Source organism: Rhinolophus sinicus, chromosome 3 (genome assembly GCF_057876585.1).
Source record: "Rhinolophus sinicus isolate RSI-liver-muscle chromosome 3, RSI-T2T, whole genome shotgun sequence".
NCBI lineage: Eukaryota > Metazoa > Chordata > Mammalia > Chiroptera > Rhinolophidae > Rhinolophus > Rhinolophus sinicus.
This window is the reverse complement of record NC_142503.1, coordinates 64,129,295-64,146,620: the sequence shown is the minus strand read 5'-3', so window position 1 is coordinate 64,146,620 and position 17,326 is coordinate 64,129,295.

The window sequence follows — 17,326 nt, the reverse complement described above, 5'->3', positions numbered from 1 at the left end:
TTTGTATAGAAATTGTAGTGAGAGGAATTTTTTTTTTTTGCATTCAGTAAAGGAACTGAGTTTTGTTCCTCAATTACACAGAATAAAATCAAATGTCCTGATGCTGAAGCTGGAGACAGAGAAGCTATGGTGGACATCTGTTCTTCATACCCATCCAGCATCCCTTCCTCTTTCGTCTGACATTAAACATCCTCCCTCTCTTACTCAAGGTTCTCCAGAGAAACAGAACCAATAGGACCAACATGAGTAGATTTATTATAGGAATTGGCTCATGTGATTACAGAGGCTGAAATGTTCCATAACCTGCCATCTGCAAGCTCAAAAGGAGGAATGTTGGTGGTATAATTCAGTCTGAGTTCAAAGGCCTTGCTTCTGCAAGTGCAGAAGATGGATGTCTCAGCTCAATCAGAGAGAGTGAATTTGCCCTTCCTCCACCTTCTGTTCTGTTGCCCTCAAGGGATTGGATGATGCCCACCTGCATTGAGGAGGACAATCTTCTTTACTTCAGTCAAAGCTAATCTCTTCAGAGACACCCTCACAAACACACCCAGAAATAAAGTTTTGCCAGCTATCTGGGCACACCTTAGCCTAGTTAAGGTGACATATAAAACTGACAATTTCAATCTACCGACATAGTTTTTTCCTTGGAGGAACCCATTTCCTGTGGTCTTATGTGGCTGTTCTGGCCTCTATGCCCCGTTCCCCACCACAGGGATGAGCACATGACTAGATCTGGTCAGTCATCCACCAGTGACAGTGATTGGTTGACAAATAGATGAGATTCAGGCTGGGCCTGTCAGAGAGTTGCCAGGAGTTTTCTGCTAGACCTACTTGAGAAGATGTTCTCTTTCTGTTAAGGTTACAAAGCGAATACGATGTGTATTGTGTTATGTGGAAAAGGATATTACTTGTTCTCCAATATCTGTCCTCTTCTTTCTCCATAATAATAAATGGTCTTATAGAATATAAAGAATAAACCCTACATTTTCCTTGCAGCTACTTGTGGCCCTGTCAACACATAATACATAAGTGGAAATGTCATGTGAGAGAGTTGTTTAAAGGACAGTTGCTTTGTAACCTTCATCGTTTTATTTCTCCTTGCATTCTGCTGCTTGGAATATGAATGTTATGACTAAAGCTCCATCTTGGACCGTGAGCGATGCCCTCCCTCCAGGGATGGCAGTTCAGACAGCTGTGAGGATGGGTACCTGAAGACTTCATGGGACACAGTTGTTTTACCAGCCCTGAGTAGTTCACATCCAGACCCACACGTGAGAGAGAAATATTGTTTAAGCCATTTTTATTTTATTTCCTGTTACTCGCAGCAGTAATTAACTGCTAATTAGTCTGAGTTAATTCAGGCTGGCTTCATCCACATATCTACCACATGGAGAGAGACTGCCTAAGAGTGAGAGGAAAGCAGAGCAAAAAGAAAGACAGAATTCGGTTGATATAATTTGAGTCACTTGATCTAGCCACGTGTGAAGTCATACTATCTTTTGATTTTTCAGTTATATAAGTGAACCTATTTGCTTTTTGCTTTTTTGCTTAAGATATTTTAATCTGAGTTTGTCATTTAAAAAAAAAAAAAGTCCATGTCAATTTGGCAATCTTGAGGAAGTATATTCTCAATAATTTGTATGACATGATTTTGACCAATTATGGACTATGGAATTGGAGTAGGAATTAATTTATTTGGATCTCTAGATTCTCAAGGGACAGAGAGATATAAACTGACATCTAGATTACATTGGCATCCACATTATTCCATTACTATGGGCACGTTGTTTTTATTATTTTAAAATATTACAAGGGGCTCAAAGTGTCTTACAAGAGTTAAAACATTTCCTTGGAAAATGGTAATTGAAGAAGATTTGCCTGACTTCAAAGTACCTTCTGTCCAGGGATGGCAGTGGGACTGAAAGGATTTTGAAAGATAAGACTGGAGGCAGGAGACCAGTTATGAGTAGGAACTGAGATGAAGGGGCCTTGTAGCACTGTGAATAAATAGGAAGGGACAAAAGTTAAAAAAAAAAACAATCTGATCTTTAGCTTTAAAATACTCTGTCCTACTATTGTTTTATATTAATAAAGTGCTTTGAAGTTCATGACATATATTATCTCATTTGATACTTAATAATTCTTTGGAGTAGGCAAAACAAGTAACTAGTTTCACCATTTTACAGAAGAGGAAACTGAGACTTAGTGTGGTTATGGGTGTTACCCAAAATCACATGGCTGTCAGAGCAGGGGTCAGAATCCATATTTTCTGATTAGAATGCTACTGCGAATACAACAGGTTTCTCTATATATACACAGAGATCCACCTGGAAACAAAGTTCTCTTTTTAGCAGCTTCATTCAGTTTTGTTTATGAACTCTACTTAATTGTTCATTGTTTTCTTCTTACTCTTGACCTCTCTCTAGCAGTGATGTGAGCTAAAAGATAGAATTCATCCCGAGACGAATCATCTTTATAATGCAGTGTTAGAACCAAGAAGAGTGTGTGTGGATCAAGGGAAGAGTAACCACCAAACAACGACAACAAACCTCAACCTTAAGTCCCATAGAATACATTTATGTTAAAGTCTCATTCATTATTATACCAGTAGACCTGATCATTTTAGTAACTTACCATTCCATGAAGCCATAGGGAAGAAAAGGAAATTGCTTTTAGACAGTGTCTTATTCAGCAAACGGAAAGGGTTTCTGAACCACAGAAAACAAATAAACATGCCTCTACCTGGAACTTCACTAATGTTTGCCTGTTGTCTGGCACTAAAAGATGTGCTTTAAAATAATAGCGTAGTGTGTGCCTGGAGATTCTGAATGCTAGAGGGGTGATCTAAGCTCTAGAAGAACAGGATATTGACTATGTCTAGGACCACTGAACTTGGGTGAGCTCCGAAATGCTGGGTGTGAAAGTGTGCTACATGTCTTTCCATACAGCAAAACAAAATACCAAATCCTTAATGGTCAGCTCAGCTTTCACAACTTCCAAAGAACCATATTTTATTATTGCTCAAAACATAACACTAGCATACTCTGTGTATAGCTATATTAAGTATATGACCACCTTTATAATATTTATGCTTGGCACTCTGGTGACGTTGTGAAGCATTCTGAAGAATTATGCATCTTCTATTATCATGTCATTGATGGACCTTTCATCCTTTGCTTGTGAATTAAAAAGTGAGTAGTTTGGAATTCTGTGGGATCTTGCTGAATTCCTTAGGACCACGGGCAAGCATAGCTCACTGGTTATCCTTTTCCATAATGTTATTCTTGGGCATGGAAAGGAATATCTTTTTAATAAAAGAAAACTGGCAAGGGGACTTCTTGCAGTGCAGTCCTGGTTTGGCACAAAATGTGAGGCTCCATAATGCAAACATCTCATCTTCAGATCCTTACCTGGCAAAGACACAAGAGGACACATTTCCCTGATGATGCTCAGCAATATGCGGCACCACAGTGGGTCCCAGGTCTTTGGACTGACCTTCGCCCAGATGGTAGAAATCCAAAGTAAAGCAATGTGACCTGGCAAACATCGGGCTCTGGAGCAGAGCGTGTGATTTCTTCCATTCCTATGGAGATCCTCATTTGGCTGGAAGTCTACTCCAGGGACAAAGTGTTTCCAGATCTTTGGCAGAAAAAGAAATGCCCTCTTTTCAACTCTCTCTATTTCAAAGAAGTAGATAGCTGACAAGAAAATATGAGTACCGTCTATACTTTTGCTGCAGCAATAATTGCCATGTAGATTTTAGTGTTTATATATAATGATGTTAACAGTGGCTACTTATAAGATAATTGTAAGAATATAACATTTATTTTTTTCTGAACTATAGAATATTAGATAGCAGATGAAATATATATGCATATATGTATGTGTATATACATGTATGACATGAAATGTGATGAAATATGTTCACATGTATATATCCATGATATATATGTGTGTATACATACATGTGGTATAGATATGCAGAATTCATGAGGTGTAATCATAAAAAGCCACTTTGTTTTTGTTATCTGTATTCTGCTGTTCTTATTTGTCAGAAGGCATCTTCTGCCCCTAGATGGAAACATAGGGAATCTCATGCCTTTTCTGAGCATACTTAGGATATAGAAAATCCTACAGTCAGTTTAAGTCATAAAATACAGTCTTCATTCAGAAACTAGAATTTCTAGTTCAATATATGAATCAATGTTATAGAGCTAGGGAGTTGCCCCCACATTGCCTCTATCCCATTTACTGTGCTTACACACCCATCACTCAGCTGTGTGAAGGTTGTCTATGAATGACTCCCAGACAATTCTCTCAGGAGAACTGCCTTCAGCTGACAGGTACCATCTTGCATGGGAAACCAGGACACCTCCCCTCCACCTCCAACCACCACATACATATAAATGACTGATTTTAAAGGTACAAAGGCCAGCCTCTGGCTCCAGGAGAAACAGCTCTGCTATGTAACTTATGCTGCAGACTTCTCCCTCATATATTTAGCCAAGGCTAGATTTTACCTGCAGCCATATCCTTGCTCCACTTTTCCACCTTCCCTATCCTTGCCCTCACTGACTTTGCCTGAAGAGCATTTGTCAAAAATTTATTTGTCTCTGAATTCTATACTCAGGCTCTGCTTTTAGAGAACCCAACCTAAGACAAAACAAAACAAAAAACAAAAAAATTTTCATTTAAAGATAAGATGGTCTATCCTCCAGTGAAGGTAGAGCTGTCTACAGGAAGGCCAACAGCCTTTAGAGAAGGGGAAGAGGGTAATTTCTTACTACATTTCCTATGCACCATTACTCAACTCACTATCCGCTGGCTGCCTTTATCAAACAATATTCCTGCATCTTTTGAAATGAATACATGATTTTTATTTTTAAGACTAAAAATATATTGTAATCACTGAGACTCTCTGATGTTGAACCATCCTAATACTTCAGGTAGGAAAAAAACCTTACTTAATCATGATGCTATATTGTTAAGACACATTCACATCCCTTTAGTCTCTATTTGTCTCTTCCCCATCCTAATATTATCTAGAATTTTAGTTCTAGAATGTTAACAGGGATTTTGTTTTGTTTTGCTTTCTGTTCCCCCCACCCCCTTTGGCCCCTAATAATTTTTTTAGACAAAATAAACTTTAGCACATTTATTTAGTCATCCTTATTTTCTATACCATCGGTAGCAGGTGTTAGGATTATTTTTCTTATTAGAGTATTTCCTCCAAGAGTGTTTACAAAGTGGTTCTTTGTATGGCAAACTTGGTATGGCTGAGACTATCTCCATTGGACCCTCCAGGGTCCCGTTGAAATCTGGCTGTGGGTGTCCTCTGAGTGGCAGTAAACTTAACTCTCAAAAGTAAAGTTGAGAGTGCTTTGGGGGCCAGCCCCCAACATTGAAGCCTCCATACTGCAAACATGTACTTTTAAGTTGACCTCTTATGCACCCCAGGTCTTGATCCAAAAAGTACACCCACACTCCTTGCTTAGGAGGAAGCTCCTGGGAGAAGCTCCTTGAGGACAGCGGAAGCCTGGCTACCTTCACGTGGCTCACAGGAAACTAATGTATCCTTGGTCTTCCAAATTGTTGGCTCTTCCCACTTAGTGACTTTTCTCCTCACTGGGGCCTTGTGGATGTCTGCTGCCCACCTCTCCCACAGGAAGAAGATACCAAACACACATTAGTTTTTTCTAAATAATCTTTCACCGCTACTCCTCTCTAGCACTGGGTAGAGACTCTGTTACTCTGCAGCTCATGAAGCCTTCAATTTAAGAATGAGATGGCAGTCTCCCCACTTCCAGTTATATTCAGTGGTTATCTTGATGAATTTCTAACTAGAACAATGATTCTTTACCTGGATGATTTTTTTCAATCTTCCTTGCATATGTTTGGTCCTCTCTTACTGAGGATCAGGAATAAAGTGGCTCTGACTTTTCAAGAGCATTACTAGAAAGTAGGAGATAATGGAGCCATGCCTTCAAAATTCTGAGGGAAAATGGATTTTAATCTAAACAGCTATACCTAGCCAAGTTATGGATAGAGTCGAGATATTTTCAGACATAGAAGTTCCCCCAAACTTTATCTCACATGCACTCTTTCTCAGAAAGCTACTAGCGGATATATTCCACAAAAATTAAGCCCAAAGAGATGAAAAGTGGAATCCAAAAATCAAGCAATGGAACCCAAGAGGGAAACAAAGGGAATTCCCAGTATGATGGTAAAGGGAGACCTCAAGACAGCAGCTCATTTACCTGCTAAAAAGCAACTTATCCAGATTTCAGAAAGTGAGAATGATATGGAATAGACTTCCAAAAAGATGATATCGGCAAATCAAAACTCAACAAGAAACCCCTCACACCTGTTAGAATGATTGTTATAAAAAAGAGAAGAGATAACAAGTACTGGTGAGGATGTGGAGAAGAGGAAACCCTTGTTGGTAGAAATGTAAATTGGTGCAAACACTATGAAAAACAGTGTGGAGTTCCCTCAAAAAATTAAAAATAGAACTATCATACGATCCAACAATTGCAATTTTGGGTATTTATCCAAAGGAAATGAATACACTAACTGAAAAAGATATATGCACCCCCATATTCACTGTAAAATTACTTTACAATAACCAAGACATGGAAGTAACCTAAGTGTCCATCAGGGGGAACATGGATAAAAAAAAATGTTGTTAAATATAAGTACTTTAGAATATTAGTCAGTCATAAAAAAGGAAGGAAATATTGCCATTTGTGTCAACATGGGTGGACCTTGCAAGCACTAAGTGAAATAAGTCAGAGAAAGACAAATACCAGATGACCTCACTTATATGTGGGGAGGTTGGGGGGTGGGCAAAATGGGTAAATGGAGTCAAAAGTTACAAACTTCCAGTTATAAAATAAGCAAGTCATGGGATGCAATGTATAGCATGGTGACTATAGTTAATAATAATTGTATTGTATATTTGAAAGTTGCTAAGAGAGCATATCTAATAAATTCTCATCACACAAAAAATTGTAACTGTGTGGTGATGAATGTTAACTAGACTTATTGTGGTGATCATTTTGTAACATATACAAATATCAAATCATTATGTTGTACACCTCAAAACTAATATGATGTTATGTCAGTTATATCTCAAAAAACATTTTTTAAAGATGATACTGTCAGAAAATGGAAGTGTTTAAACATGAGAGGATATTTCTATAAATAAGAGAAAGGTTGAGGATAATTATGATAAGAACACAGAAAAAGAAAATAAATAAACATATGAATCAAATAAATCGATAACTTCAGGAAAAACAAACAAAAAAGTATGCAGGAAAGGAAAAGAAATTAAACAATATGTAGTATATGGCTCAGTTGTAAGTAAAGTTTGCATGAAAATAATTTAAATCTGTAACACTTATCAAAATCAAAATTACTATAATACTATTTTAGGAGAATGGAAAAAGGAAAGAAACCTTATCTTCCAAAGTTTGAAGTTAAAGAATAATGCCCCAAAGTGAAAATTAGTAACTGATAACACAACATATTATTAAAAGATGAAAGTTTGCTTTTAAGTTTATAAAGACTAAAAGAATAAAATAATGTTTTTATCTGGGGTGGGGAAAATCATAAGAGATGTAATAGCAGGAAACTTCTACTTTCCCTCCTTAAAAAAAGCCTGTAGAATTCTTGAATATTTGTATTTTGTACCTACACAAAAGGCCAAGCCTGTTCCTGGTCTCTACTAAAGACAGTTGTGCACTCTCAGTCAAATCCCTTAACATCTTTTAATCTCAGTTTCCTCATTTGTAAACAGAGAGTAATAGCATTTTGCCCAGCCTGCTTCAGTGTTTGGAAGATGACTAAATGAAATAATACATGTAAAAAAGCCACTTTGAAAACTATTAAGAGATAAATAATTATTACTGTTTGCATGTTGGCCTGTAAAAAAAATGCATATCCATTTGAAGTAGTCATGCTGGTTTAGGGAACCGATATCAACATACTGTATACCTTTGCTATGGGTTGTGTATTGCTATTTTGACTCTGAAAAATTATGCTAGTCACCTCATCCTGCTATGAAGTCTTGACAAGGAGAGGGATAAAATTGGGTGCCATCATTCCTCCCCAGTCTATCCTCTTAATGCGCTAAGGATGTGGAAGAGTTAAAGCACAAAGATCTGCCAGCAACCACTGGGAGAAAAACACAGTGCATGTAAACACAGTGCCGTGTTTTAGGAAATGTCAGCTTAGTATAAAAGACCACTGGCAAAGGAACACAATGCCTGCTTCTATTTAAAGCTTCAAAAAATTTATTTTAAACAATAGCATTGGAGGGGAATGTAAAGTGAAAGGAGAACAAAAGGAGATTTTGCATATGTGCTCTCCTCATTGTGCTCTTCGTAATAAATGAACTCTCCTCAAAAACATTTGTTGGATCGAAGCAATTAAGGCGGAGGCTCTATCCTCTCTCCACTAATTAATTACAGCAAATGAGACTGTAATGTGCATCATAACAACTTAATAAGCTGGGCCAAACTATTTTAGATTCTGCTATGCTAGTATTTCATCATTGCTGGGCTGTTTAAATTAGGGAAGTAATATCTGGGCATACATAGCTTTGGAATTACCTGTGTCCTTCAAAATAAACTCTGTCTTGAGCAGATGTACCATTTATGTGGAACGGGGGAGAGCAGAGAATGACACTGTAGAGGTGAGGACAGGGACAGGAGGAAGAGGCAGGGCAGACACAACAGCTTATACACACGATAATCTTCAACAGTATAATACCCAGCCCCTGTGCAGCACGTCACACTGGCTGACAGATGCCATTCCAACATGTCCTTCACATTTTTCAGTGTTTGTTGAACCTGACCAGTGGAGGATCCACTAGCTGCATGGGCCTCTCTTTTTTGACATCATTGGTTCCATTAACGATTGTTGCCTCAGATGAATAACTGAACCTGGATCAAAGTGTGACTAATACAAGCTCTTCAGTGATGTCTCTTCTTTCAATGAAACTTTAAAGGCAATTAGTGACTCACTGAGTCAATGAATAAACTTTGTTCGTCTGGGGATGAGTTAAAATGTGGCTTACTGTCAATGAAAGAGCCCAGGGCTCCAGAGCAGATGTGAATTATCTCAGGCAGAGTTATCTGAAACTTTAAAGCCCAGGTTTCTTTCTAATCGAAAGTCAATGTTCTTCCAGGTAGTAACATCTGCTACTACTACCTCAAGGTATTGACTCACTTCAGCACAATTCAAGATCTTTCTCTCTCCTTCCTTAAAGCACAGAGAGTTCACTGCCCATGAGGGTAAAATGCCGGTTTTCTAGAAGGGAAGGAGAAGGGTTGTTGGACAGCAGATCTTGAGCTCAAGGAGGGGTCTATCAGTGGACCTTTCTGCAGTTCCTTCTTTCCTGCTTATTATTTGTATCGTTTCCCTAGAACGTTTTTACTATGGAATGGAAAACACAGTGGAGCAAGCCTCTCGAAATAGTTTTGAAACATGAGCTGTTAAGAGACAGAGAGGAATGTGCCAGCTTGAGAGACCAGAGAAATTTTAGAGGGAAAGGCCAGTGACAAGGAGAAATAATCAGCTCCCTTCCTCTTTGCTGTGGTCACAGCCATCATCTCTAGGAGGTAATGGGTGAAAATGGAGACACGTGCGCACATGCGCACACACACACACACACACACACACACACACACACACACTCCTATGTTTGGCCTAAGCGCAAAGTTAATAATGGCATAAACTGTATTTGAACATACTTCCTGATGTCTGCTTCAAAAGAATCCTGGGGTAAGAAGCAAATATATGTACATCTTTCAGGAGTGATGCTTTTGGTAAATTTTTTGGACAGAATCAAGACTGGACTGTAAAACTGGGGCTCAAACTCGTTTCTTTTCTCATAAGTGCTCTCCCATCTCCTCTTTTTAATGCAGTGTCTATTTTAGCAAGTCCTCACTAAGATGTCAAATGATAAAAATTTCAAATGGGGCCTCTCCCAAGTTTACACATATTTTTAAAAGTCCACTCCAAAACCCCAAAGCCTTCAAAACTCAAAGGAGTACAGCAATGATAATAGAATGACAGGCACAAGGAAGAGATGGTAGCGGGTCAAGCCTCAATGTCCTCTCAGCACGTCCCTGACCCATTTATTGCTATGGCCAATCAGTAACACACGTGAGCAAGAAGCAACAAGTGAATAGAGATCTGCGCTGTGTTCGCTCTTGACCAGTGGGGTTCAGAGAAATTAAAGTCTTTGAGAAAACTGTCTCTTGATTTAGACATTTTCACAAGAATATCCTCTGTGTAGAAAAATATCTAAGCAAGCAATTTGGAAAGCTTTGGGATCAGTTTAAATCCTGTTGTTGCTTCAAAGGATGAGAAGGTTCCGTCAACAATGTCTGACCAACTGAAATATTTCTTTCCAACAAAGAGAGCCAGTATGTTTTATATACCTTTTGTCACTCGTTGACAAGCAATACATCCGCTGTGTATTTGCTTAGAATAGAAACATGAAGATACAGCCAAATAGTCTTGCTCATTGTATTTCTGTGACTCCTACTATTATCTAGCTTCTCTTTTCTCAGCTGTCACACTGCCCATGTGGTCTTGAGCAAAGCCCAAAACGCTCTAATCTGTTAGTTTAACAAGTTTATTCAACTCACCTAACTGTGGAAAGCCTTCTCTGAAGTTCCATGACTACACTTCACAGAATAGCTTGGCAGCCTTGAATTCCAATAATAAAAACGGCCTCTTAAACAATAGCTCATTTGATTTCAACCAAATTTATCAATGTCAGTATTCTAGAACAGTATTCTCATTTAGAAAGCAAACTCCATCAGGCTAAGTTCTTCTCTAGGCTTGTTCTTTCTCTTAGCACTAAGGCTGACTGTCTTTTGAGGAAGATGTAATTGATGCAAAACATTTTATCTCGTTAAAAGATTTATATCTCAGTTATTCAAATTCCAAAATGACAATGCATAACTTTCCTTAAATCTGTTCACATTTATTACATATTAAATAATTTAATTGTAATAAAATCCTCCTCTTTGCTTTGAGAGACAAAAGTTGTTCCCTTCACTACCAGGTAACTGAACAGTTTGAGAAAACAATTGTATGAGGTTAGCCTCCAGGAGGGAATTGTATTTCTCAATGACATTATACTGGTTAAAAAAAGAGTTATGAAAATTGCTAGGGAAAAAGTAGGATAAGAAATTTGTCCATATATTATTAGAATAACCATGTTAAAACAAGCACCAAAAATTATTCGTAGATGGCCAATAAATATGACAGGTCCTCAACTTCAATAGCCACCAAAAATGCAAATTAAAACCACTGTGTGATCCTATCCATATACTAGAAATGCCTATGAAAGAGATGGAGATGGCACCAAAACTGCCATACGACGCCGCTGGTAGACACGACAATCAGTGTGACTTCCATTGAAAATCTGTTTGGCAGCATCTGTTTAAACTGAATATACACATAACCTACTTTCCATTTTTAGGTATATTCCCAACAGAAATTCGTATACACATTCACTGGAATATATGAACTGCATTGTTTACAGCAGCCATTTTAATAGCCTCACACTGAAGAAAAACTACCCAAATGTCCCTCCACATTTGAATGGATAAAACTATCAGAGTTGATTCACATATTGGAAAACTCTATGGCTATGAAAGGAAACAATCTGGAACTAGACCCCACAATATGAATGAATCCCCCAAACATAGTGTTAAATAGTGAGACCAGACACAAAAGTATACACACTGTATGATTACATATACATAAAATATAAAGACAGGTGAAACTAATTTGTGTCACGTCTATGTTCCTTGTTATAACAGTGGAAGAGAAAGTCAAGTGCCCAGAGGATGGGAGTGTTTGTCATCCTCCAAGCTTCCCCTTTCTCCTGTGGGAGGCCCTTGACCCAGGCACTACACACATGGCAAAATTAAGGCAGGTTTTCAAGTGAATGCTGATGCTGAAGCACTTGACGAGTAGCCACAAAGCCCTGGAAGAGGTCATCCTGCTGTCCCCCAAACACCAACCCCTGTGATCCTGACTACCAGGGAAGCTTTGCTTTACTTCTCTCATTTACATCCCCATCAAAGTACAGAAAATACTTTGATCTAGGCTATGGTTAGAAATGGAGACTTGTTAGGTACGATGTGGTGTAGGAAAAGGGTTGGCAAGGGGTGGCGGAGTTGTAAAAAAGACAAGTGGATTTACACTTATTTAATGCATTTGCCAAAAACTACGATAGACATTTACTTCACACATAATCACAAACAGATCACATGAAGAAATATAAGCAAGAGGACACTGCTATAATTGAATACAACTTATAACAAAAATAATCCAACACATATTGAATGATGTATATGAGATAATTGTGCAGGGTAAAAAGTGTCAAGTTGTACACTTAAGTAGTTCAATGAGGCTTATTCTTATTTGGTCAAGCACATTTTTCTGATTTTTCTCTTCTTTTTCTGAATTCTATACCCTCCAAATTTTTCCATGACAGGAACCCTACTTTTCTATCTTTGTGCCCCTATGGCAGGGGCTGGTGCTAAGGTTCTCAATGAATGATGTTGATGGAAGAACAGTCATAAGGGTCATTCACTCTAAGGCTCTCTTCCATCAGGGTTTCCTGTGCTCCACTCACCCATAATGGCTTATGACAGAAACCTCAGAGAGGCCCTTGCCATATCTCTTTTGTCTTCTTCACCTTCAGGGTCCCTGAGCCAACTGTCCAACTGCTTCTTTCTTACCACCCACAACACCCCCCCTTTTCTACCCACAACACTAACCTACCTAGTACCCTGGGTTCAAAAAGTCTGGTAGCAGTAGAACTCTGGGATACACGCAGATGGCTCATCAACAAGTGCGATGAGTCTCAGTCCTGTGTGTACATTAGAGTCCTGTGGGAAACTTGTAAAACATACTGATGGCCAGACCCCATTCTCAGAAATGCAGACTTAGTTTGTCTGGATGGGTTCCTGGCAGCTGGAATTATAAAAGTGCACCAGTTACTTCTGATGTACACAGGGCTGAGAATGACTGCCTACAGTAAATACATGCTCACTAGGTGTAGGGAAGACCTATGAATAAAGCAGGATATAGGAGAAAGGGAAATACATGTTAACTCTGGGCATATTAAAGCATAAAGGAGGAGAAGAAGTGGAGGTGAGGGCCTGTTTTTGGCCAGGGCTTGGGCTTTAATGGAAAGAAGCTGACAACTGCCAGACATACCTGTACTCAGTCCTGAGTCGCTACTACTGAGATTCTGGTGGTTCTGTTCAGGGCACTAAAGCCCAGTTTCAACCTGATGAAGAAAGGAAATAGCAAGGTCCGAGCACTGACTCTGGGCATATGAGAGGTTGGGGAGGCCATAGGGTAACCTGTCTCTCACCAGTGCAGTAACTTCAGCACCCTCCAACCATACCTGTCTGCTAAGTGTTTGGCTCTTGCCCTGCATCACCACACATTCTCTTCTCACTCTCTTTCAGCAATTATTTTACCATACAGTGACAGGTTTCTTAAATTCATTTTTCAATTTGTAGTTGACATACAATCTCATATTAGTTTCAGGTACACACCACAGCAATTAGACAACCATACACCTTATGAAGTAATCACCATGATAAGTCTAGTACCCATATGGCACCATACATTGTTATCACCATATTATTGGCTATATTCCCTATGCTGTACTCTACATCCCCATGACTATTTTTATAACAACTGGCATACAGTGACGTTTGATGGCAGTAGTTTGATAGCTGTCATTACTGTTTTATTATGAATTTAGTTTCCATCTCTTCACAGTGAAGATTACTTCCCCAGGAAAACTTCAATCACCAGCTTTAGACTCATAGAGGCCAAAGTTTGAATGCTGATTTGATCATCTATTAGTCATAAGATTTGAGCAATTGGTTCTCTAAGATTCACTTATTTTAAATCTATAAAACAGAGATAATAATATCTACCTTGTAAGATGTTGTGAGGATTAAATTAGATCACAAAAAAGAATGTTCCTGACAATTGGAAGCACACAACAAATATTAGTTTCCTCCCCATCTAGAAGGAAATATCTTTCAGAACTGCCCAGTCCAATATGGTGGGCATTAGACATATGCAGCTATTTACACTTCAATTAATTAAAAGTATTTAAAATTAGACATTCAATTCCTCAATCCTTGTTTTCCCTAGCTACATTTCAAGTGCTCAATAACTACATATAGTTATGTGTGTGCATATATATATATATCCACATATATAGGGAGAGAGCCAAAAAAATGTATGCACATTATAAGAAAGAAAAAAACTGTATTAAAGTTATGCTGATGGTAACCACTTTGAGCACCTCTTGTAATTGCAGAAGTCAAATGTGACTTGTATTCACCTTTTGCTATCGGTATATATTTATTGCCATTTTAATACAGTTTTTTCCTTTCTTAAAAGGTGTATACATTTTTTGGCACCCTCTGTATATATTCACACATATATACCTGTATATATATATATATATATATATATATATATATATATATATACCTGTATATATATATATATATATATATATATATATATATATATATATATATAACATATAGGTATATATCAGGGGTGCCCCAAAAATGTATACAAGTGGACACTTTAGTCAACATTGCTCAAGCAGTAGTTCGCCGTAACCAGAAATGTCTGGCTGCTGATGGTAACCACTTTGAGCACCTCTTCTAATTGCGGAAGTCAAACGTGACTTGTATTCATCTTTTGTTATTGGTATGTATTAAGTATTAGAATTTTAATACAGTTTTCCTTTCTTAAAATGTGTATACATCTTTTTTTGGCACCTTCTGTATATACCTCATATATAACAATATATATCATAAATACCTTCAATATATAACTATATATACCTTATATATAACAATATATATATATGTATGCATATTTATACTATATATACAACACATACATGACTATATATGTATATATGTATGTATATTTATATTATATATGAAGGTCTAACAATTAAGTTTGCAAACTTATTGCAATGCTGTTGCTAACCTTTTTCAATATCACAGGGATTATTCATTATGAATTTGTACCAACTGGACAAATAGTTAACCAAGTTTACTATTTTGAAGTTCTGAAAAGCTGCATGAAAAAGTTAAACAACCTGAACTTTGCACCAACAGTTCATGGCTGTTGCATCATGACAAAGCACCAATTCACACGGCACCATCTGTGAGGGAATTTGAGCCAGTAAACAAATAACTGTATTGGAACACCCTCCCTACTCACCTGATCTGGCCCCCAATGACTTCTTTCTTGACCCAAAGATAAAGGAAATATTGAACGGAAGACATTTTGATGACATTCAGGACACCAACAGTAATACGACGATGGCTCTGATGGCCATTCCAGAAAAAGAGTTCCAAAATTGCTTTGAGGGGTGGACTAGGCACTGGCATTCATGTGTAGCTTCCCAAGGGGAGTACTTCGAAGGTGACCATAATGATATTCAGCAATGAGGTATGTAGCACTTTTTCTAGGATGAGTTCGTGAATTTAATTGTCAGAACGCATGTATGTATACACACGCGCACACACACACACACACACACACACACACACACACACACACACACACCCTATTGGACAGCACAGATTACAAACCCTTTCTATCATTGCAGAAAGATCTAGTGGACAGTGCTGCTATACCACGAGAGCCTGCTGAAGTGCAGTTACAATAAAGATGGGAACTACTGGGAACTACTGGACAGGCAGTGAGATACAAGGCTTAATCCTTCTATCAGAATATTCCAAGTGTAACATACCTGCCTCTTCTTGGTGACCATTTCCAGGAAGAAAGGGACAAAAAAGAAGATGCTAAGGAATCTAAAAATAAGCCTGGCTTACTCAGCAATTTGCCAAGGCTGGGCAGGTTATGTTCATCTTTAGCTCTGCATAAGCAAATAAAGCAATCCAAAGTTGTTAAGCAAAGGCATATTTGCCATGAATTTTATGTATTATTCATGCACAGCTTCTGACACTGCCTTGGTCAATTTTGAATTCATTTCCTTAGCAACCACAGCTAAATGAAGCAACATGACAGAGCCATGAGGCAGGGAGCATTTTTGAGAACATCTTAAACCATCATCTCAGACTTTGAAGTTGCCTTTTATTTCAGTCGTTATGCCTAGACCAGCCTGTCAAAAATTGGCTTCTAAGGCCAGTCTTCAGGTCACTAGTTCAGGTTATGGCTTGTTTAAACAGGAAAAACGAGAACATGATGGGTCATGGGGTGTGGTTTTTGCGAGTTGTGTACTGCACAACGCCACAGGGTGTCATTTACAAAGTGATTATAGATTTGGATATTCATTCTGATAATTTCCCCAAAATTAGCAATAAGTGTCTTAAACAACAGATGGCTTTTTTATTTTAACTTTCATAAATGTACTATATACATTAGCCAACTGACTGAGTGGGCCACGCTGAAGCTAGAGGGCAGGAAACAGATAACGAAATCAACATCCTTAATCTAGGGCTAATTTGGCATTGGGACACAAGAATATTCTGGATATGCAAGCAGTCTTTGTTCCAGCAGCTTCTAAAAAAATTCTGCCTCATGATTTACTAAAATGGACTAGCTTTGCCTGGGTTTAGAGATTTCCAATGGTTCTAATCAGGTTTCAACACTGACACAGTGGTTCTCAAGCCCGGCTCTACAGTCATCTGTCAGTTTTTTGTTTTTTTTCTTGTTTGCTTTTGTTTTTGTTTTTTATACCCGATTATAAAACAAAAGCACTTGAATTCATAAACATGGAGAACAGATTGGTGTTTGCCAGAGGCAGGGGAATGGACAAAATGGGTTTAAGTGGTCAAAAGGTACAAGCCACCTATGAAATAAATAAGTCATGGGGATGTAATGTACAGCATGGTGACTATAGTAAATAATACTGTATTGCATATTTGAAAGTTGCTAGGAGAATAGATTTTAAAAGATCTCAACACAAGAAAAAAATTGTGGCTACATATATGTGGTGATGGATGTTAATTAGACTTACGTGGTGATAATTTCACAGTGTGTATACAAATATTGAACCATTACGCTGTACACCTGAAACTAATATAAAGTTATGTGTCAATTATATCTCCATTTTTAAAAGACCTGATTCTGAACCCTACCTCAGACAAATAAATCAGAATCTGTAGGTGGAGCCTGGGCACTGGTATTTTATAAAGTTATCTAATATGCAGCATAGTGGATAACTACTCCTCCAGCAGATGGAAAGAATGGAAAGAATGGAAAGAAGAGG